Source organism: Sus scrofa, chromosome 14 (genome assembly GCF_054392235.1).
Source record: "Sus scrofa isolate SSC_HxYL_T2T_F1_AM1 chromosome 14, Sscrofa_HxYL_maternal_Yorkshire_Landrace_v2.0, whole genome shotgun sequence".
NCBI classification, from domain to species: domain Eukaryota; kingdom Metazoa; phylum Chordata; class Mammalia; order Artiodactyla; family Suidae; genus Sus; species Sus scrofa.
The window spans coordinates 34,621,400-34,644,252 of NC_139396.1; the positions used below are offsets into that span (position 1 = coordinate 34,621,400).

The 22,853-nt window shown below is 42.6% G+C and overlaps 1 protein-coding gene across 31 annotated transcripts in view; it reads left to right on the top strand.

The window, feature by feature from the left end:
* Positions 1-22,853, top strand: part of MSRA (methionine sulfoxide reductase A) — a 383,609-nt gene that overhangs the window by 104,939 nt on the left and 255,817 nt on the right. The window contains exons 1-2 of one of the 31 annotated variants that reach the window (XM_084997840.1): positions 19,372-19,475; positions 19,952-20,068. The exons of the other annotated variants lie outside the window; for them this stretch is intronic. The gene's annotated coding sequence lies outside the window, so the exon portion shown is untranslated. Of the gene's footprint in view, positions 1-19,371; positions 19,476-19,951; positions 20,069-22,853 lie in introns of those variants that run through there. 31 annotated transcript variants of the gene reach the window in all.

The following is a 22,853-nucleotide window of genomic DNA, read 5'->3' on the forward strand; positions in this document are numbered from 1 at the left end:
AAACCACTGCAGAGATTGTGAGCCTGAGCTCTTTGGTTGTGTTAGAAGCAAGGAAGTGCTGAAAGACTACTGAGGTCATGATAAGGGACCAGCTGAAAGGGACTCTCAGGGGCCAGAGTTGGGACCATCGGAGTACCAAAAATTTTTTTGATGATCATAGATTACACAACATTAAAATTTAAAAAACCCCCTTGAGTTGGCAGTGATGAGAGAGGAGCAGGAGGGTGGGAGTAAGGAGATGCTCTGCTTAGGAAGGTTAGATAACAAATATAGAAGGAATTATGGAATTTTAAAAAATCATCATTTTGTGTCACCCATGTCATCATTGGCTCAGGATGGATGCTAACACTTTGGGAAGAAGGGTTGTTGATGTTGAAGAACAGAATGTTCCCATGTCCTCCACAGACTACTTCGGAGAACCAAGTGCCTTTGAAGTGGAAAGATAGGTTGTCAGCACCTTAAGCAGGTGGTCAGGCTTGACATCAGGAGGAGTGAGAGCCCTGATGTGGTGGTAGGGGGTACACAACTTCCCCAAGGTTGGCCTGGACCCCTTTAATGATTTAATGTCATGAAGGGCAAAGGGAAGTGCCTGGGCTGTTTCAGATTAGGAAGACTAAAGAGAAATAATTGCCAGTTGCAATGAATGAAACTTGGTTGGATTCTGGATAAAAACAAGCAAAATAGCTATCATGGACATTTTTGAGACAATTGGGTAAATTTGAGTATGAACTTTATGCTGGATGATGATAGCGAGTTAAGATTCACTTTTTAAAAGGATGTGGTTAGATGGGAGAATGTCTTTGTTCTTGAAGGATGCCCGTTGAAGTAAATAGGATGATATTTCATGATGTCTTAAGCCTAGTTTTGGATAGTTTCGCAAAAGAAACATGTATAGATTCATATCAGAGGGACAGAGACAGAGATATAGAGAGAGATCAAGAAAGATACATATATATATATGTATACACACATATATATGTATCTCTCTCTCTCTCTCTATATATATATATATATATATAGAGAGAGAGAGAGAGAGAGAGACAGACAGACAGAAAGACAAACAGAGAGAATGATAGAGACAGAGAGATTCAGAGAGGTGGGGCCGGTAGGGTGAGGGAGGAAAGGAGGTTTGCCAGGAAGTTAATAGCTGATGAATCTGGGTGAGGAGTGTATGACTATTTAGTGTACTATTGTTTCAGCATTTCTGTAGGTTTGAAAATTTTCAAAATAAAAAATAATTTAAAATAAGTGAAAAAGGATACCCCATTAGTATTTTTTTTCCGCATAGAAACACAGTTAGATAGTCTCTGGGAAATAATTTCCAATAAGACAAGTCTAATCTTTCTCCAGTGCCCCCACTGTGGAAACTGTAACTGCTGCTACATTTCTGTTCAGCAGTTGGTAATGGAGTGGAATTTTCCAGTAATGCAGTTGTGCTTATTTTCTTCATTTTCTCTGTCAATAAACTTAGTTCCTTATAAATTAGAAGATTCTTTATGTATTAGTTTAAAATGGATTTTTACATTTCCCCCAATATATTATAGGGGAAAGTAACAAAGGAATTAGTAATGACGCCATCTATCATTTATTGAGTGCCCACTGTGTGCTTGGAAATGTGCTATTTTTTTTACTCCTGTTATCTCCATTCTTTATCTCCGTGTTATCATGAGGAAACAGGCTGAGGATGTTCAGTGCCTTTCACAAGGTCACATGGTGAATAAGTTGTAGAGTTGAGATTTAAACGCAAATCTGTCTTACTCATTTTTTTAACGTATTCATCTTATAATGTCATGTTGTCTATATCTGAAAATAAACGACTTCAAATGATTTCCAAAGTGATGACATATTTTGAGGAACTTCATGGTAGTAAAGATCAAGATAATATTTCTGTGAATATGTGAATCTATATGTAAGCAGAGATGGCAGTGGAATTGTACTGGGATTAAGGAATCCTGGCTCTAGTTCCAGTTCTGCTGCTAATGGGGGCCTTCATCTTTTTATATATAATCATTGGTTTGTCTAGCCGATATCTCAGTTGGTTCAAGAAATTAAGATAGCATGACACTTTCAAGGAATGTTTAAAAAGCTCGCTGAAGCAGAAATAAGGTTTGGGGGCAGGCCTGATAAGGTGGGCTTGGGAGAGGGGTGATGAGAGATGGCTGCAGAGAGAGGCAGGGCCAGGTTATGAGGAGCCTGTGAGGTATCACATGAAGTTCCCACTTAATTGTAAGGCTAGGTAAAAGTTCTTACAGAGTAGGCTTTTTTTAACTTAAAAAATTTAATAGTAATTCTCTAATATTATCAACCATTGGAGTCAGTGTCAGATTTCCCTCACTTGTACTTTGTTCAAATCAGGATCTGAAGAAGGGTTCATACATTGCAATTGGTTAAGTCTTTCTTTCTCTCTCCCTCCCTCCCTCTTAATAACAGCTTTATTGAGATATAATTCATATACCATACAATTCACCTATTTAAAGTGTACAGTGCAGTGGTTTTCAGTATAGTCATATGGTTGTGCAACCATCACCACAGTAATTTTAGAACATTTTCATCACCCCCAAAAGAAACCCTGTACCAGTCATTCCTCATTTCCTGGCAGACCTCCAGCCCTAGGCAATCTCCAGCCCACTTTCTGCTTCTATGGATTTGTTTGCTGTGGACATTTCATATAAATGAAATGATATAATATGTGGTCTTTTAGCTTCTTTCACTTAGCACAAATTTTCAGGGCTTGTCCATGTTGTAGCATATATTAGTACTTCACTCCTTTTTATTGCTGAATAATATTCCTTTGTGTGAATGGACCCTGTTTTTTTTTTTCTTTTGTCTTTTTAGGACTGCACCCACGGCATATGGAAGTTCTCAGGCTAGGGGTTGAATCGGAGCTGCAGCTGCCAGTCTATGCCATAGCCACGGGAACGCTGGATCTGAGCCCTTTCTGCGAACTTTACCATAGCTCACAGCAACACGGGGTCTTTAACCCACTGAGTGAGGTCAGGGATAGAACCCACATCCTCCTGAATACTAGCCAGGTTCTTAACCCACTAAGCCACAGCGGGAGCTCCAATGGACCACATTTTGTTTATCCACTTATCAGTTGATGTACATTTGGTTTGAAATATAAAATAGATTTCTTTTCTCTACTCCAAAATATTTATCTGCCTGGAACATTTCAAATGAATTTGACAAAATTTGTGGTGAATCTGCTCTGTGGTTAAGGAAGTGCAGGGGAAGCTGAAGGTGTGGGACCCTTCCCCTGCCCTCAAGGAAGGGAGGTGTGGAAAGGAAAGCAAGGCCTCAGTACTTGGTGCTGGGGGATGACAAGGACAGGATGCCTGCCTCAGGGCTCTACAAGTGTGCTTGTGAGAGGGAGGGAGAAAGAGAAGAGGAGAGGGAGGAGGGAGAGATACAGTTATGGTTTGGTAACACGATGTCTATCAAAACTCATTCATTCATTGAACTGACATTTATCAAGTGTCTACTATGTCCCAGGTACTGTTGTAGGTACTGGGGATCCAGCAGGGAACAAAAGATAAAAAATTCTGCCATCATGGATTTTATATTCAGTTGCAGAGGGGAGCAGCAGACTATAAATATTAGGTAAATTATATATTATGTTAAAAGGTATTAAAACAAGGAAAACCTCAAACTGTAAGGGTGGGACTGTGGTGCGATGGGGTGGTAATACAGTCTTAAATAGGATGGCCAGATGAAAAGATGAAGCATTTCAGCAAAGACTAGAGGTAATAGGGGAGATTGTCATGTGGGTATGTGGAGGAAACTCGTTTGAGTCATAGATATGGTCAGTGCAAAGGTCCTGTGGCAGGATTGTGCCTGCTGTGTTCAGGGAACTGTCAGAAGGCCAGTGTGGCTGGAGAGAATGAGGGAAAGGAAGAATCATGGGATATGAGTTTGAGAAGAGGTACAAGGAGTCGGGTGGGGGCTGGATTATATAGGCGATCAAAGGCTGTTGTAAGGATTTTGCCTTCTACTCTGAGATAGGAACTTGCTGGAGGATTTGATCAGAGGAGTGACACAATGTGACTTAATGGCTTCAAATACCACCCTGGCTATTGTATTGAGAATTTACTGAGCTGGAGATGGCAGAGGTGGTATCAAGTATCCAGCTGGGAGACTAGGACAGTGAACCTGGTGAGAGGTGATGGTGGCTTGGGCAGCTGGGTGAGTACTGGTTAGATCCTGGATTTATCGTGAAGGTATAGCTGACAGGATTTTCTAATAGATTGGTTGTGGGGTTGAGACCCAAAGGAGGCGTCAAGGACATCCCCTGGTTGGTAGCCTGAGCCAGGGAAAGGAGGGTGGTGGTGTTGATAAGGAAGGATGGCTGCTGGGCTGGGTGGAGGTTTGGGTGGAGGGGCAGACCTGGGAAGTTTCCGATGTCCGTGAGGGGTGAGGATGCTGAGCCAGGGCTGTGGACTGAGTAGTCAGCCCACAGGGATGAGAAACTCAAGGGAAGCTTTGAGCTGGAGATAGAAATGTGTGCACAATCCCAGCCCTGCGGGCAGGGGAGTCTGTCAGTCCCACATGGAACATGCTCCCTGCAGGAAAGGGGCGTTGGAGGACAAGGTCAGCTCTTTAGTCCTTTCCCTCCTGCTATGACTCCAGGGTCAGAGACAGTTTCAGGCTGGCATGGGGTCAAGTGGAATCAATGACCTCCACATCCTTTCTAGGTCTCAGATGCCAGAATCAGGGAACGGTCTCCAAACCCTCTGTTCTGGGGTGTATGGGGATGGACTGTACACAACTCATTTCTAGAGCCTACTGAGTTTTTTCTTTTAAAAAATGCATAGAAGCACTGTTCTCACTCAATAGAGAATACAGTGAAAGAACTGCCTTTTCTTCAACTTATTGACATGTGTTCCAGGGTAACATCTCTGTCAAAGCTTTCTAGTAAGTAGATGTGTGTGTATGTGTGTGTGGTGGGGAAAGAGGCTGCCTCTTGTGAAGCAGAATTTGATTGGAATTCTCTCTTAAAAATCTTCTTTCCAGAAAAAGTCTTGTGAACATGCTGTTTGGATTTAAATGATGTGTGGACTGTATTTTAGGAAGAGGTATACAGATAGAAAACTGCCTCTAAATACTTTAATTTTTTTTAGGAGATACATTCCTAATTTGGGGATATTAATTCCTTTTTTTTTTTTTTTTTCTTTTTAGGACTGCACCCATGGCATATGGAAGTTCCCAAGCTAGGAGTCGAATCAGAGCTGTAGCTACCAGCCTACATCACATCCGCAGCAATGCTGGATCCTTAACCCACTGAGCAAGGCCAAGGATTGAACCTGTGTCCTCATGGATACTAGTCAGGTTTGTTAACTGCTGAGCCATGATAGGAACTCCGGAATATTAATTCTTAAGAGGCATTTCAGTGTTAAATTTGGCAGAAATTGCTTACAAAGTTACCCTTGGTTTTCCCCGTAAAGAAACCTATATGACTTGAAATCTTTTAAAACCCTTTAACACTAGTCACTGTAATGCTGAGCAGGGCACTGGAATCAACTGCTTTTCTTTTCATTCTTTGCACTTTTGTCAATTGAAAATGTGCAAAGTAGTCCATTTGAAATTCTTTTTTGGGCCACTTAATTCAGCTTTGTTACAGTGGAAATGGAATACAAATTGTATCAAACAAACCCAATGGGTGACTTGAAATATAGTGGGGCGAATCAATGGCTAATCCTTAAAATGGCTTTGTTTTCTTACTTCATGAATTCAGCCAGAGAAGGTCGTTTTTAGCCACAATTCTAGACCTTCTTTTTCCTGTGCAGGGTTAGTTAGAGGGGATGGGCAAATATTTTAGTTGTTAAAGATGTGAATCCAAGAAGTCACTTGAATTCCAAATAAATAAATTCATAAATTCACTTACGGTCTGGAATAAATGGAAGTAATTATGACTGCATTAGTGCAGCATTAATTAACATTGCTAATTCTTTGTATGCAATTATGTCAAATAATAACACTCATAAAATGTAAATATCAAATGAGTAAGGGAGGCGCCTCCCTTCTCTTTTCCACGCCATCATATTACGGCATCAGATTATGAACGTGAAATATCATCAAGCTTCCAGACACCTACTCTCTAAACACAGGCTGTGTGAATCCTAATGAAAACATGAATTCTGTGGTATAAATTTCCTCTGCCGCCTGATTCAGTGAGGGGCTGCCCAGCAAGCCAATAATTCCATTCCTCAGAGCATTGCTGAGAATATTTATATAATTAAATATCATCTGTTTCCCCATTTAATTCCTGGTGGCTCCCCCACCCGACCCCCGGCTGTTTTTTTTGCTATTTCCTTGGGCAGGAATGGCCACAGCTCTGATGGATTGTCTTCATTAGCTACTTGGGGTGATGAGTCCCCAAGTAATGCTGAACTTGATTTACCATGTGCAAAAGCTGAACCTTTTGCAGAAGCTCTAAGTAGGGCAGGTTTTGTGCAGCTTTAAATTGGTTTGTTTGAAGAAGAGAAAAAAAAAAAATAAAGCCGTCCTTTTAGGAAACAATTTTGGGATGTGCTTTGGTCTCCCGGGAGAGCTTGACATGATATCAACAAACTGCTGATAGTAAAAATGCTTTTTGATAAAGACCAGGTGAATGAGGAGCACGATGTTCTCCTGAGAAGATGGGGGACTGAGCTTGGAATCTGGGGGTCTTGCTAACATAAGGTCCAGATTTTTGCGTCTCGGGAAGTGTGGGCACTGGACAGGCAGCTCTCCAAGGCCCCTTCCAACAAGAAACAGGCTCCTGGGGAAGTCACCCAATTTCTCTAAGCCTCAGGCTCTGCATCTTGAAAATGGGGACACACCACTCGTTAGGAGTTACTCACTGGTAACTCCAGTGAGGATTATGCAGAGAGTGTGCTGAGAGCAGCTATACGGAGCTCCACCTCCAGACAGAGAAGTGGTCTGCCACGGAACTGTGCCTGAATTCTATAGCTCTGAGCCACAGCGCTTATTCATTTCACATTTTTGGAAAGGGTGCTGGCAGAATTGAGGCTTTGTGGGTGTGGTGTGATCTTGAGTGCATCCTTCTATCATTACGGTATTTAACACCCAGCAGTGTCCATGTTGCTTCTTCTTTAATTCATAGGTTTTTGCTTTCTGTGCAGGCCCAGGTTCTGCTGTAAGGTGCCTGCTGCTGGGTCAGGGGAGTGCTGGATGGAGGGACTGGCAGCTGCCAATGGCCAGCTCTCACAGAAGCGGGCAGAGGGCTTTACTGCAGGCCTTGTCCACCTGTGGCGAAGGGGCGATTGGAAGGGGCAGTCTGTCAGGAGGATGGTTGGCCTTACGTACCAAGTTCAAGATAAAACAGACTAAGAAAACATTCCTTTTATACCTCCCAGACCTGGACCGAGCAGCCTTCATCTCTCTGGTGGGTTCAGAATACAAGGTATAGCCTAGCATGTGAGTAATCGATTCCTATCCCTTCCGTTGCTCCAGGAAGAGCTGCTTCTTGGTGCTGTCGGCATCTCATTGGCTGCAGGATGTTCCTGTTACTTCGTTGTTGTACCCTGCCCTTCTTTCCATGGAGACCTTGGAGAAGGGGTGGGAGACGGAAGGCAGTGAACTGGAGGTGGGATTTAGGGGGTTGGGGCACAGGGGCTTCTGAAGAAACATAAAGAAGGCATACAGAATTCAGCAACCCCTCAGTCAGGGCCACTTATAAATGACAGTAGCACAAGGGGAAAGAGAGATCTCCAGAGAGCCTGGCTGGGAGCCTGTGTGCGAGTATGTGTATACAGATGCACCCATAAAGTAAATGCAGTAATAGCAGCAAGAGTGGCTCATAGTTATTGACAGAGTATCCTGTTTCAGACACTGTGCTAAGCACTTTTATATACAATCCATGTATCTCACAGCTCTCTATAGGTAGGTACTAACATCATTCCTGTTTATAGATGGGGAAGGGAGGCTCAGAGAGGTGGAGTGGATTTCCGAAGGTCACACAGGTTGGGAACCAGGATTCAAGGGCAGGCACCCTGACTGGAGCTCTCACTCTCCTCCCACAGCCGAGGTGTGTGTAATGAGAATGCTCAGAGTGTCATGGTGCCTTAGAACCGGGAGACTGGCGTGCTAAGACCTGAGGGTAGATCTTCAGTTGTTATTGAACCTCTCCAACCCAGTCTCAATTTTCTCTTGGGTGTAACAGTGCCCACTTTACAAGGCTACTGGGAGAAGGAAGTGAGGCCAGCTGTAGGAAACTGCTTGGTATCCTTTTAAGAACTGCAAATGCTTGTTCCATTGAAAATGTCATGAGCCTGATGATCCTTAAATCTTCTGCCCCTTGGTTCTTCTGCCCCTCACCTTGGGGAGTGAGGTGTTAATGCCTTATGGAGTTGGAGAGACAAATTCCTGTTTCAGCACCACACTGGAAATCAGATAAAGCCAGTACATATCTGGAAGTTGGAAGATTAAGTGTGAAATCAGCATGGCAGTGTGTAGAAACAGAATTCTGTCCCATCCTAGTACACGCTGAGGTCGAAGGACCCAGAGCAAAACTCAGAATGGGTAATATGGGAGTGGAGGCATTGTCAAGAGGGAAGGTGGGCTGGGCAGGAACTCTGTGGGGGCACGAGCCCAGTTGAGATAAACACTGGATGCCTGTGTGGCGGCAGACAGCCCGTGGGGACTGGAGGCAGATGGGGACCGCCGTGACCTGGCACCCCTGGCCGGTCTGCCTTCGGTGGGAGTTGTCAGCTTCTTGTTTAAATCTGAACCCTCAAGATATTTTACAGAACTAGCCTTTCTGCTTCCTTGTGTTCTGAACCCACAAGGAGACTCAGAGGGCTAGATCCTCTCAAGAAGGGAAATAGAAAAGGAAATTGTTCTCTGTCTGTCTTATACTTGATTCTTTAGGTCCTTAAGCGTTTTCCCCACATGAATATTCTTTTCTTAAGAAATCATGCTTTTCTTCTTAGAACCACATACTTAGCACACCTAAACTTAGACCACAGGGTAGTACTTTTAACTGGACATAAAATGCAAATAAGTCAAAGGGCTAGAAGATAACTTTCTCATGCATCCTGAATTATGATCACTCACAGTTTACTGTAATCCTAGTCCTAGCGTTCGTGACCTTGTTTCTTGATTAGAATGTTCCTAATAAACACTTCCTGGTGGGAAACCCCCTTTGGGGCTTCAGTGCATGTGGCACCTGATGCCGAATCTTGGCTACGGGTCCATGTTCCTCGTCTCACTGCTGTTCAGGGCCATCGAAGGGATGGCCCTGGTTGGCTTCTGGCTTCATAGAAGTTTTATGTTCTCCTGAGTCTGACCCCGCTCCTCTTCTTTCGGACTCACCAACCCAAGGCCAAAGAAGAGGTAAAATATTTAGTAAGCAATCCCATGGCACAGAGAATGGAAAAACTCTTAGGACTGCATACTTGTACCCAGATTGTAATAGAATGTTGTTTCTAAAGTTAAGTAGGTAATATATTTGAAAACAGAATGTGATACCGGAACCCAGAATTACTTTAAAAAATATGTTTCCCTTACCTTAGAACAGTGACTTTCAACCCTGGCTACACATAAAAATCACACAAGGAACTTTTAAAAAATGCCAATGCCTGGGCTCCCTCCTCGACCAATTAAATCAGGATCTCAGGGGAATGTAGCTGATCTTGTTTTTGCGTTTAAACTTCTTGAGTTACTGGCTTCTAATTAGACTCAATATCATTAGAATGTAATAGATTTTGTTTTGCATTAAACTTAGATCCAACAGGCCTCTTTCTAATAATATACCCACTACATACCCACTTTCTCTGGCTTAAGCACTTATTTATTTTTGGCTGTGCCCACAGCATGTGGAAGTTCCTGGGCTGGGGACTGAACCTGTGCCACAGCAGCAACCCTGAGCCGCTGCAGTGATAATGCTGGATCCTTAACCCACTGGGTCGCAAGGGGACAACTCCTTAAGCACTTAGTTTTGTTTGTAAACTGGATTTGCAATTAAAAACCCAATCTCACACCAGAGCAGAACCTTTGAACTAATTTCAAACAAGATTTTAGGCCAGGGATTTAAACTGTTCACTGGCAAAGCCAGCCTGAAGACAGGCAAGGGGTGAGACCTGGGTGGAGGTTGGGAGCAGCACCAAGTATACAACGTGGATTATTTGCCAGGAGATGAGGGGCAGTTTGTGTTCAGGTGGCTTCAGTTTCCTGATGACCCTTTCAAAGCTCTTTCGGTGTTTGCAGGCTGAGTCCACTTTCTAACCCTCATTCAGGACGCACAGTCTGGTAAGTGTGACAGTCCATATGAAAGCATTGTCACAGGAACCTGAAACTTAGTGTCCTCATCTATAAATTGGAGGCATTGGGATGAGGGGGAGTTTAAATATTTGCTAGCATTTACTGAGTGATTACCATGTACTAAACACCATTATAAGTTTTTCTTTTCTTTTTTTCATTTTAAAAAATTGTATTGGGAGTTCCCGTCGTGGCGCAGTGGTTAACGAATCCGACTAGGAACCATGAGGTTGCGGGTTCGGTCCCTGCCCTTGCTCAGTGGGTTAACGATCCGGCGTTGCCGTGAGCTGTGGTGTAGGTCGCAGACACGGCTCGGATCCCGCGTTGCTGTGGCTCTGGCGTAGGCTGGTGGCTACAGCTCCGATTCGACCCCTAGCCTGGGAACCTCCATATGCCGTGGGAGCGGCCCAAGAAATAGCAACAACAACAACAACAACAACAACAACAACAAAAAGACAAAAAAAAAAAATTGTATTGAAGTATATATAGTATTTTTTTTAACAGTGTTAAAAATGTATTGGGTTATCTAATTCCCAAAACAACTCTGGGAATAGGTACCATCATCATCCCCCTTTTACAAATGAAGCAACCAATGCTCAGAGGAACTAGGTGACTTGGTGGAGATTCCAGGGCTGGTCTGTGGGCACACATAAAGCTCTGTGCTGCATTGCCTAATACATGAGAAGGTGGCATGGGATAGACCCCCAGGAAGTGAGGGAACCTGGGACTGGGAGGATCTGAGGAAGCAGAGGTGATCCTGTCAACACTCAGAGGAGCCAAGGCAAGGAACTGGGGGAAGGGGGGCCTAAGGCGGGTAACTTGGTGGTGGTGGCTGTACGATTTTTTAGGCATTTTGGAGGGTTTGGTTACTTAAGTTGCAAGGGAGAATGAACTTGGGATGTTATTAATTAATGAAACTATCTGTCAAAGGTGGAATTGTACAGGAGATGCATTTTAGCATAATGGCGTGTGCATGCGGGAGTGTGTGCATCTGTGTGTGTGGTTTGTGTGTGAATGTGTGTTTGGATGTTGGAGAGTTACCTGACAAGAGACCTGGCCTCATTCTTCAGCTTGCATCCTCTGAGCTGGGGGATGTATGTTTTATCCTCTGGACTCCTTTATTGTCCCTGGTCAGTCTCCTTCAGAGCTGGATGCTCTTTTTGCCATCTCAGCTGAGCCCTAGCTGAAGGATAGGTTCAGCCCATTTCCCGGAGTCTGTAAGCAGCCCTCGTGCCCGCTCCTTGGCCTGTCTGGATCTCAGACATCTGCATAACCCAGGGACTTAGTCTCAAATCGAAGCCTGGATGCATGTGAGGGTCACCGGGGACTGGTGTCCGTGTTGCTCCCAGTCTCCCTGCCCCCAATTAAATCAGACCCTCTGCAGGAGGGACTGGATCAATCTTGCATGCTCTAAGGCTGAGCAGCCTTGGCTGTGTCCACCTGACCTATGTGAAGAGGACCGGGTCATCCAGAGAAGTCAGCCTCATAATCACTAGACTAGAGCGGCAGAGCCCAGTTCCTTAACTCTGGGTTATCATGCCTTTTCCATTCTCCCCTTTCTGCTCCTTTCCTCTCCATCCTTTCCAGCATTGCCCTTGCCCTTAAGCCCCCCCTCTACACAAGAATTAAAATGTTTTGTCTGGAAATAAGCAGACTTGACAAACACGGCTGGGCTCCCGCTGCAGCTGTGTTCATCGTGTTTGGAGGCCAGCGACGTGAGCGTTAACATGGAGATTGGTGTCCAAAGGCACCCGATATCGCTATGTCCATTTCTATTGTGCTGAACATCACGTGGAAACCAACCAAATAATGATCTTGGGAATGAAATATTCAACATGCAATATTATTAACATATAAAAGGCTTATGGGTAAATCACTTTTAAGTATGACAAGCCTTCAAAATGTGTTTCATTTGAGTACAGGGAGAAAGATTTTGGGGAGGTTGTTTATCAGCAGCACCATGAGGGAGGCTTATTTCTTCTCTTTAAATCTGGATGAATATGCATGTGTGCGCTGCATGATAATAACAGTCACGCAGCCAGGAGATTAGCTGAGCTTGTGCTCTAGTGATTCTCGCATGCAAATGCAGAGTACACAGCGCGGGCAGCACCCTTCACTTGTCTGTTCCCCAACCTTGGTGTTGTGTCCTAGGTGGGGGTCAGTGACAGCTGAGCATGGAGCCTTGGCAAAGTCCAAAGCCTCCCTAGTTGGGACCTTGCATGGCTACTGATCCACTTTCTCTTATTGTGAGATATACAAACAAAGAGTACATGAAATTTGGTGAATAATTATGGATCCCCATGGAACTACTCCATCCCCCAAGGAAAAAACTATTGCCAGTGCCTGAGACGAGCCCCCAGTGTCCTCTGAGGTTGTTTAAGAAAGCTGGGCATAAAGAACAGGCACACGGGTGGCCAGGAACAGAACTTGGCAATGCCCCTTCTTGACCAGAAGATAGCTCCTTTCTTTTCTGATCTTTGGGATGCAGTAGGAAGTCTGGAATCCACCTGTAGGTTGGTTTAATCTTATCTTTGTGACTTGCTGGACCCTTATGCTCCTCAGGCCTTGGTTTTCCTATCTGCAAAATGAGGATAATAAAAGTACCGACTTCATAGAATCATTGTGAAGATCAGGTTTGTTAATATATATAAAATGCTCAAAACAGTGTCAGGTACATATTTATAGCTACTGCTCTTAGTACTTTTATTATTATTAATACTCATGGTTCTTTATATTCATGTGATTTTATGGGTGGGATTCTCAGTTTGGCAAATAATACCAACATACATAGATTTATATTCTGGTCCATCCACATCACTGGGGTGATGTTATTCCAGCCAGTGCAGGTGTCACTGAGTAGGTTTTAGGCATACACATTGCTTCTCTCTCCACCCCAATGTAAGAACATTGCAGCTTGGCACAAAAATAACTTTTAAGAAAATTATTAATAATTATTAATTATTTTAAGAAAATTCCAGAGCATGAATGTTACTGTTGGAAAGTAGGGAGGAGAAAACCAGCATTGACTATCTAAACAGTGCCATACAAACCTAGAGAAAAAAAAAACAACATTGTATGATAAAGTATATTTTGTTCATTGACAAGTAGGAAAATGAAACTCAGAGAAGTGAAGCAACTTGCCAGTGACACATAGGTAGGAAGTGGCTCAGCTGGGATGGGACACGGGTCTATTTCCAAAGACTCGAGGGGCCTCAAGCGCACTCAGTCCAGCCTCCCACCCATGTGGGAATACTTTCTTCCACATACCTGCAAAGTGATAACCCAAGCTTTGCTTGAATAAATTGTAAATTTAGAAGAGCATGACAGCTTGCCTATGCTAAGTATGTATCAGTACATCTGCTTTATTGTTTCCAGTCAGAGGAAACACTAATTGACTTCAAGGCATGTATAGATATTCACGATCAAAGGATGCACAAATTATTTGTTATTAATGGCTGTGTGGTATGGGAAGGATGTGAGGTGTAAGCTAATAAAGGGAATGTTGTAAGTACTTTTGCATTTGTGTAATTTTTCTCATAACCTTCTCTCTTGCTGGCAGGAGATAGCTTTCTTATCCAGATGCTCAAATTGAGACATCAGCCATAACAACCTACTAGGGCTTCAAAGTGATGTAGCGAAGACGGTAGTGGGATCCTGAGTCTGTGTGGCAGTCGCTAGGGACTGATGTATTCCCTCACTTCTTTATTAGTCTAATTGTCCAATGAAAGAATTTATACAGTAGGAAAACTGGCAAATACCTTATCATATTCATCAACCTGCATTACTATGTAAATCACAGCTCTTTGCTTCAACCAAGGGAGGTTAGCAGAAAGATCGATTTGGCTGTGTGTCTACCCTCTGATTTTTGTCCATTTCTCAGTTTCCTGTGTTAGTGCCACTTCAGTTTATGAGAGTATGCTTAATTCAGAACTATCCTATATGAAAATAACTCAAAATGAATCATAAAACTAAATATAAAACATAAAACCATCACATTTCTTGAAGAAAACCTTGGAGAAATTTGTTGTGACCTTGAGTTAGGCAAATAATTTTTAGATAGTGCGCAAAACCCAAAAACTATTTTAAAAACTCAAAGCGCACTGTAGATGTCCTAAAAGTTAAAAAAATTGTTCTTCAAAAGAAATTAAGAAAATGAAGACAAATTTTGCACATACTTATTCTTAATTATTCCACTTTTTTGATGCTATTATAAATGATACCTTAAAAATTTTTAATTTTTAACTGATAATTGTTAGTGCATAAAAATTTACTTGATTTTGGAGTTCCCTGGTGGCTCAGTGGGTTAAGAATTTGGCATTGTCACTGCTGTGTCTTGGGTTCAGTCCCTGGCGCAGGAACTTCTACATGCCTTGGGCATGGCCAAAAAAACAAAAAAAAAAGTTAACTTGATTTTAACATATTGACTTTGCATCCTGGGACCTATTAAACTCACTTATTGGTTCTACTAAATATTTGCCCATTCTTTGGTATTTTTCTATATAGTCCATCCTATCTTCTGTGAATAATAACAGTTTGATTGTTTCCTCGCCAATCTACAGGCATTTTACTTCCTTTTCTTACCTTATCGCACAGGCTAGGACTTCCAGCATTATGCTGAATAGGAATGGTAGGTAGCCAGAGTGGTTTGCCTCACCTGATTCTAGGTCTTAGGGGGAAATTATTCACCAGTAAGAATGATGCTATGAATGAATGAATGAATGGATGAATAAATAAATAAATTCAACAATGGCTAAGATTCTAGCCAGATTATTTAAAAAAAAAAAAAAAAAAGAATGATGCTGGCTGTTTGGTCCTAGCATCTAGGGAGGTTTTCTGTTACTTTTACTTTAGGCATCTCGATGGCGAGGTTGCAGCCTCCTGACTGACTTTCCTCTGATATCTTTAACATTCTGCTGAAGGGTAGTAAAAGAAAAGCTGGACCAGATGTAGTCTAGTTAGAAAAAGCTGCTATTTGGGAGTCATTTTTAACTTGTTTTAAAAATATTTGATCTTTCTCTTCTAGGGTCCAGGGCAGGCATATCCCCCCCATCCCCCCACTCCCCTGCCCAGTGTGTTCCTTGTTCTCTTCTCCTTCTTCTCCAAGCCCTGAAAGAAAAGTGCCAGAGCTAACACTTTATAAGCATCATTCTAATTTAAACCTTAGTTTTTGAAAATAGAACTTTAAGAAAATGAGCAGTTCTCTACATTACCTTGTGTTTGTAACAAGAATTCTTATCAACTTTTACCCCTCTAGTTTCTTTGAAAGAAAACAAGGGCCTTATATCTTTGTTGATAAGACATCAAGTAACTGTTATTAATGAGCAAAACTGTAAGAGGAAATATACTTTTTAATTTGTCAGTGTTGTTCTTCCCCCTAGTGACTAAATTGCTGCAATTTGATAGCACTGGCAGCAACAGCAAACTACTGATATGGAATCACCCAGTTAATTAAATAAAGATTATATTACTGGAGAAAGCTAAATCATCAGCTCAACCATGTGAAAACACTTTTAAAATCATCTTAAAAATGTCTTAGCAATTTGTTTAGCTTGTAGAATTTGTGCAAAGAATCAATCATTATAATAGTTATTATAGTTCTGTTACCAAATACTTCAAATCAGAAAGTATTACATCTGCTGTTTAGATTTGCCAAAGCATTTCTTTTATAATGTTATCAGGTGTTGATGTGATTTTTATTAGAAGAGACAATACAGTATCTGAAGTCTAAAGTAGGTGATAGAATCAGAGGAATTTAGTTTCTGAGATGGGGTGTATAGGTAATAGCTTATATATAATGATTATAGTAGAATAGTAGAAACAAATAAACTAAGAAATGCCCCCCCCCCCCCAGATTTCCACCTGGGCTAGAGACTACCCTCCGAGGTGGGTGGGATCAGGGGTATGGAAACATGGCAGAGCTATGGACACACATTCTTTCCATGCTGGTGTCTAAGAAGGAGATGACAGGGACAAAGGTAGTGGGATTTAGGGAGGAGGGGTGGCTGGGCTACTAAGGGAGCCATGTGTTTCAGCATAACAAAGGAATGACATTTTAGGAGCACTTAGAAAGTGCTGGTTGAGTTTGGAGGGACAGAATAGGCAAGAAGTTGGGTTAGTTGGAAAGACACAGCTGCTGGGCTCATTTCTGGGGTGGACTCTGAAGTTTCAGCAGAAGAGTCCAATTTTGGTTATTTGATGGAATTTAGGGTAGGGAAGGAGAGAAGAGACAAGAATGACATGAAGCTTGTAGCTTGGATCACTGGTTGGATGGTAAAATATTAACCGAGAGGCAGGGGCTAGGGAATGTGGCAATTAAAGAACTTGGTGGTGGAGGGAATAGAGGATGGATTAAAACTCAAGCTAAGGAAGCAAAAAAAAAAAAAAAAAAAAGTCCAGCTTGATTTTAGGAATGGAAGTTGGAATGAACTTCTGGAAGAGAAGCTAGGGCCAAAGTGTTACTTGACAGGAAGAACTGGTTCACCAGAGAGGGGACACCAAGGAGCCTTGGAAGACTAGAGCTGTGTTCTATACAGAGGCAAAGAAATTAAGCAGCAAGAGACTCTGGAGGTCTGCACTCCTAAAGTGGGATCTTTTGCTCATTAACCAGGCCATACGTGTCAAGCACCTATCTCTTTGCTCATTAATCAGGCCATATATATCAACCACCAATCTCCTGTGCCAGGCATAGTTGCTGTGTTACAGAGATGAATAAAAGATTCTCGAGGTTATGTGTGAGAAGGGGACAGACTGAACAGCTAATTATAAATAGAATACCAAGTGGAAATTACCACAACAAAGATAGGAGTAAAGGGAGCTGACATTTGAGTTGGGTCTCTAAAGAGTTTGGAAGGTGAAGGGGAGAGAGCAAGGAGAAAGAAGAACATTCTAGGCAGAAATAAAGCATATAGAAAGGCCTTTTAAAAAAGCTCACTACTTATGCAAATAGATGAGCGTGGAGGGAGAGTTAACTTTTTTCTCCCAGCAAACTGTCCCTTATGAGCCCTTTTTCTATTCATAGTCTTCCCTGATACAAAGTGTTTTATTTAAAATCTTAGTACTTTTGGTTCATGTGTGTATGTGGTTTTCAGCTTTTCAGAGAGAAGCCAGTTAGTTAAATACCAGGGCACCTCCAAGCCAAAGGTTCTCTGTGCATGGCTGTATGTCATCTTTGTTCTCTGCCTGTGGGAGATTAAAAATGGTACCAGCAATGTCACACTCAGTTACTTTGAAATCAGGATGTCACTCTGATGAAGAATCTGAGGGTATTGATTAAACATGTTGAAATGGCCACTATCATAGTTTAACTTGGTCCAGCAAAGAAAGGGGCCATTGTCGGTAGTCAGTGTCATCTTGCTTCTGTGCTGGACCAAGTGGTCTCTCTCTCCATCCCTGAGCTTGCAAGAATCAGCCCCCCTCTGACTGGTTCCAGGCATTGCCCACAAATGGAGACTACAACTGCTCTCCAGGCATCTCCCTGACACCTCAAACCGAGCCCTCCTCGGGCCCCATGCCCAGGAATCTTTCCGCTTGTCTCTTCTGGGCTTGCAGCCAGGCTCAACTTTTCAAGATGCTGTCTTCCAAATCCTGCCTTGATTAACTCAATCTGCAGCCCCTTCTTTGTCACTGTTTTCTTGTCACTCTTTTAGTTTTTCCTGCAGTCATCTGTGTTCCTAGTCTGTCCCATCTTAGGCATTTGCATTTGCAAATAACTGCATTTCCATCTAACTCACAGGAGGCAGCTTTTGTCTGCTGTGGAAAGAAGCACACCTGGACTGCACAGAAAACTGAGGAACCGAGCTCGTTGTCTGTGGGTGCTGTGGGTTTGATCATCTGGGCTCAACATTCAAACCAGAGAGGATTGGCCTGGGCAGATTTCCAGAACAGGTGTTAAGATGGACGACACCAAGCCCAATGGTCATGGGGCCTTTTGGCAAAGGGAGTTAGAGGCAGCCGGAGCCCTCTGCATGTTGGGTACTTGTTAAAGGATATATTATTGAAGGTGTGGAGCGGTGGAAGTGGGGAGCTTGTGTTCAACTTTTAAGAGAGGAGAGGTGAGGGAACACAGATGGAGGGGCTTATGGTGGCAGCTAGGAAAGGGAAGTGGGCCAAGGGGTCCCCAGTGGTGCATGGGGCATATGCGCGGGAGAAGGAATGACTCAGAGAGGACCCAGGATGGAGGAAACCCAGAGTGACCAGTAGCAACGAATGAGTTCAGAGTTCATGCAGCCATGTGTTGCCTCGTCTTCCTTATGACCTCATCTTGATTCTCTTCCTCCCTGACTGCTTCTTCTCCAGACACCTCACCAGCTCTTGAACTTCTCCCCTTTCTTGAACTCAGACTCTAACCTGCATTTCTCTCTTTCAGCTCCCTCCTCCCTCCTCCCTCCGCCTCCAGTCCCCCACTCGCTCTATGCACACCGTGCTGTTATTAGTGGCCCTAGCTTCCGTTATTACTTTTGCGGCCACATACTCTCAAATCCCTGTCTGTATGCTTGACCTCCCATTTAATCCTGCTCCCAATTTGCATTGCTTATTGGACGTTCCCACTGGCTGCCCCACTGTCACCTGAGACTCAGTATGGAGTACTCAAGACATCTCAATGGAGGTGTCCAATTAAGTAACCTTTGAGATCTCTTCCAGTTCTTAATTTCTGTGACTTGTGTCAAAAAACAAACTCATCACCTTCACCTCTTTAAATAGCATTTTCTTCTGTTTTCTGGTTTTTGCAGTATTAGCATCCCCAGACTAGTAGATGTCCGCTGTTTCTAATCGTTCCTCTCCCTTCACTGATGAACCGCCCTCCACACTGTCTCATCACTGTGCACTACCTTCTACCTGCAATGTTGGTAACCCCTTTCTTTACCTGGCTTAATGTCTCTCCCTTTCAAGACTCACCTGTGGCAAACATTCCTTCCAGGATCCTTCCATGACCCCATCTGTTCTGGGTTAGATGCTTTAGTAATGTTCTGATACAGTCTGGTTTCAGCCTGTACATGTTTCTCTCAAATGCGCATCATATTGTGTTATAATAATTGATGTACTGATCTATGTCCCTAATAGTCCTAAAACTTCTGGCTGGTAGGCAGAATGACTCATTAATGTTTTTATCCCTAGCATCTCAGGTGGGGCCTGATTTATTGAACAACCTTGTTGAGCGAATCTCTGACTGTTTCAGCTTTTGATGTTGAAGATGTTTGGCACCATTCCTTATAACTTAGGTAAGCATTGTAGCTGAGGACTGAAGGTCCTTCAAACCCATGATGTATTCAAGGAGGCATTTTGCTTTTCCCTTTAATTGAGGTAGCTACAATTCTGTTTTATATTTTTAATATTTACTTCTGGACTTATCACTCTATCAAGTTTATTTATATTTGATTCAGTTCTTAAAATTGATGTAGCAGAATGAGGTAAGGCAGCAGCATCTCTTCCCTTCCATCTTATCTCTTATCAGCATTTTGTTCTTCACGTATATCTTTGCCTGAGTCATCAGTTTTGGGCTAATGGACTGGAACGGCCCAAGTTGAATGGTAATTACTTACTCTGTTGCTGATAGCCCAGATGAGAATAGGACTTATTAGATCCATAATAATGGAAATCTGTGTTTAATGCAGATCTTTTAAGCAGTTTGAAATGATCTCAAATTCATCTCTCTTTGCCATATGTTAAAATGTCACATTATGGTTTTAAAATTCAGGATGAGAACTGAAGTTTCAGAAGAAGCCTGCCTGTGGAAAAGTTCACAAATATGTCCTTTCTAAAATCAGAAGCATTTGTTCATCACAGATCAAGCCTCCGTGGAGAAGCAGCCCTGGTGAGCAGTGCCCCTGGGGCGAGCTGGTTCCAGGAAGCAGAAGGCCTCAGTTCCCAAGGACCCAGGAACACACAGGGTGGAGGGGAAGCAGGCATGGAGGCTCCCAGGTGGTGCCTGGAGGCCTTCCCAGAGGCACAAGGCTTGACTTGAGCCAACTAACCAAGATAGGAGTTCCCATACCTGAATGCTCATGCTTGTATCATTAGCCCATCTCTTATTTCAGCTGTGGAAAACTAGCATTTCCACAAATCCTGATTTCTACTTTCTCTTTTTCATGTGAAGAAAGATGGAAGAAATCTGACTTAAGAAACTTCGGTGACAGGTGCTTAGTCATCCACCCCCTTCATTTTGCAGACCTGTAGGCCAGCTCAGTGAAGTTAAATGGCTCACCTGAGGTCATGTGTCATTAACGCTGCAGCAGGGGTGGAGGCAGAATCTAACCCTTGCCCAAGGGTCCTGCCTTCACTTTGAGAAGGATGTTTTCACAGGGTCTTTGGACCAGCCCAGCAGCTGCGTTTTCATGTTATTTCCACTAACCTGTATCCTTCTTGTTGACTGGGATATGGCCCCACATAATTGAGCTCCCTCTCTTAGAATAGAGTCTTGTCTGGAGACTTGTTAATGGGGTCTGTAACCTCACCATATTTCATAAATGAAGCAGGGTCTTGAAGGCACTCTTGTTTCTCAACAAAGACCTTAGGGTGAGAAATGGTTTTGCAGACTCGTCCAGTTTATCATGTGCTGCTTTTCTCTTTGCTTCACTGGGATCTATGCCTCTTTGCATATGGCAGATGTCCTGAGTAGTGTCATTATTGCTGTTGAAGAACTTGGTGCTGGTAAAATGCTACCCCTTCTGGTTCTGAAAACCCTTCATGGCATTCAAAGACAAAGGCTGATCCTGATTCACTGGTGAGGAATTGCTTTGGATCCCATGACTCTAAATTATTATTTCCTTCAACAGCTCAACCTGTTATCAGTGGCAAGGTACTCTGATGGATATAGTGGGGGATAAAACTCTGAACTTAAGGTTCTTATACGTATTTGTGTCTTGTGTACTTTTCTTTTTATTCTTGAATTTTGATACTTTTTGTTGATAAGTGTTTTTTTGAGTTCAGTAAGGTTGTTAGGTGCATACTGCTTTACAATTTCTAGCAATGGGAGAAAATGGTCACATTTTAGTATTTACTCTAATGGCTGTAGAAATAACGGTGCACTGTGATATATATATACCAGCATTGATTTAAAAATTGCTTATGGGTATTTGCCACGTGTTTTGGCAATACAGTGTGTTCCATTAGGGAAATTTGACGTCTTTTTTGGTAACAAAGTTCTCAGCTTATATCTGGTATTTGCAATAATATCAGCAGTAATATCTTACATCAGCAGTAATCTATGAACAGCTCTGAAATTTCTGAAAACTGGGCTTGGAAAGAAGAAAAGCTATGGCTACTTGGATGCTTTCTTGAAAATTCATGTTACCTGCACAGTATCTTTCTCATATGAGGAATCTGTGTATAGCTGAGGCAGATGAGGATTTTTAAGAACTAGTCTCTTGGGTCCCCAGTTGAGAAGACAGAGATAAGGAGGCAAAGAGACTTCTCCAGAATCACTTAAACCAGGTCCAAAACCTGGGTCTCCTCACCTCTGGGCCTGCATCCTTATCACCACTTCACCCATTTCTTATATTCCAGCAACATAAATATTTCACGTCTGATTACCTGCTAATGAGTACATCTATTCCTGAGACTGGCAAACTTTGTGATTCTATCAGAGCAAGCAGTCTTATTTGTAGAGAGGCTGGCTAATTATCCATGGCATTTTAAATGTCTGCATTGTCCTTGAGCTAGGAGTGTGAAACTTAGAAGACTCAGGGGTGTGTACACTTCCTGATAGATTTCACTTAGTTTAACACACTCTGACAGTAAAAATGAAATGGATCTTAGCTGTTCAACAATAATATTCCAAGCAGGAAAGTAATTTAAACAACTTGTTAGCTGCATGATTGCTAATTTGGTATCACAGGAACCACCAGAGTTCGGAGTACAGCAATGAAGACATGATAGGCATATTTTGTCTAAGAAAAATGAAAAAAAGCATATATTCACTCTGTTTAGACATTGATGGCAATGGTGGTCATTCTGGTAACTCAGGTTTTGTTTCTTCAGTTGAAATTCAAAGTAGTCCAGATGCATCAGAAGACTGTTATGTTGAAGATTGGAAGCTCTTGATTTTATCAAGGGTTGGAACTAAATTGAGATGCTATGGGATGTTCTACTGTATAAAAAGGCAGGGGAGTTTACTGCCATCTGTGATTTAAGAACAAGATGCCACCAGGATCTGGACCTAAAGCTCAGACCTATTGCCCACTGAAGAGATTCCTCCATTAAGTCTTTTGTTTCCTGGTAATTCTGTTTTCTGTTTTTACTAGAATGACATGTCTCTTAGTACTTATATTTGGTTGCAAGGTTCTGGATGTCCTGTGGGATTCAGGAGTGTTAGAAAGAGTTAAAATAGGAGTTACCATTGTGGCTCAGTGGAAACGAATCCAACTAGGAACCATCAGGTTGCGGGTTCAATCCCTGGCCTCACTCATTGGGTTAAGGATCTGGTGTTGTTGCTGTGGGCCGTTGTGTCTGTCTCAGATGCGGCTCAGATCTGACACTGCTGTGGCAAAGGCTGGCAGCTGTAGCTCTGATTAGACCCCTAGCCTGGGAATCTCCATATGCCACAGGCACAGCCCTAAAAAGCAAAAAAAAAAAAAAAAAAAAAAAAAAAAGAGAGAGAG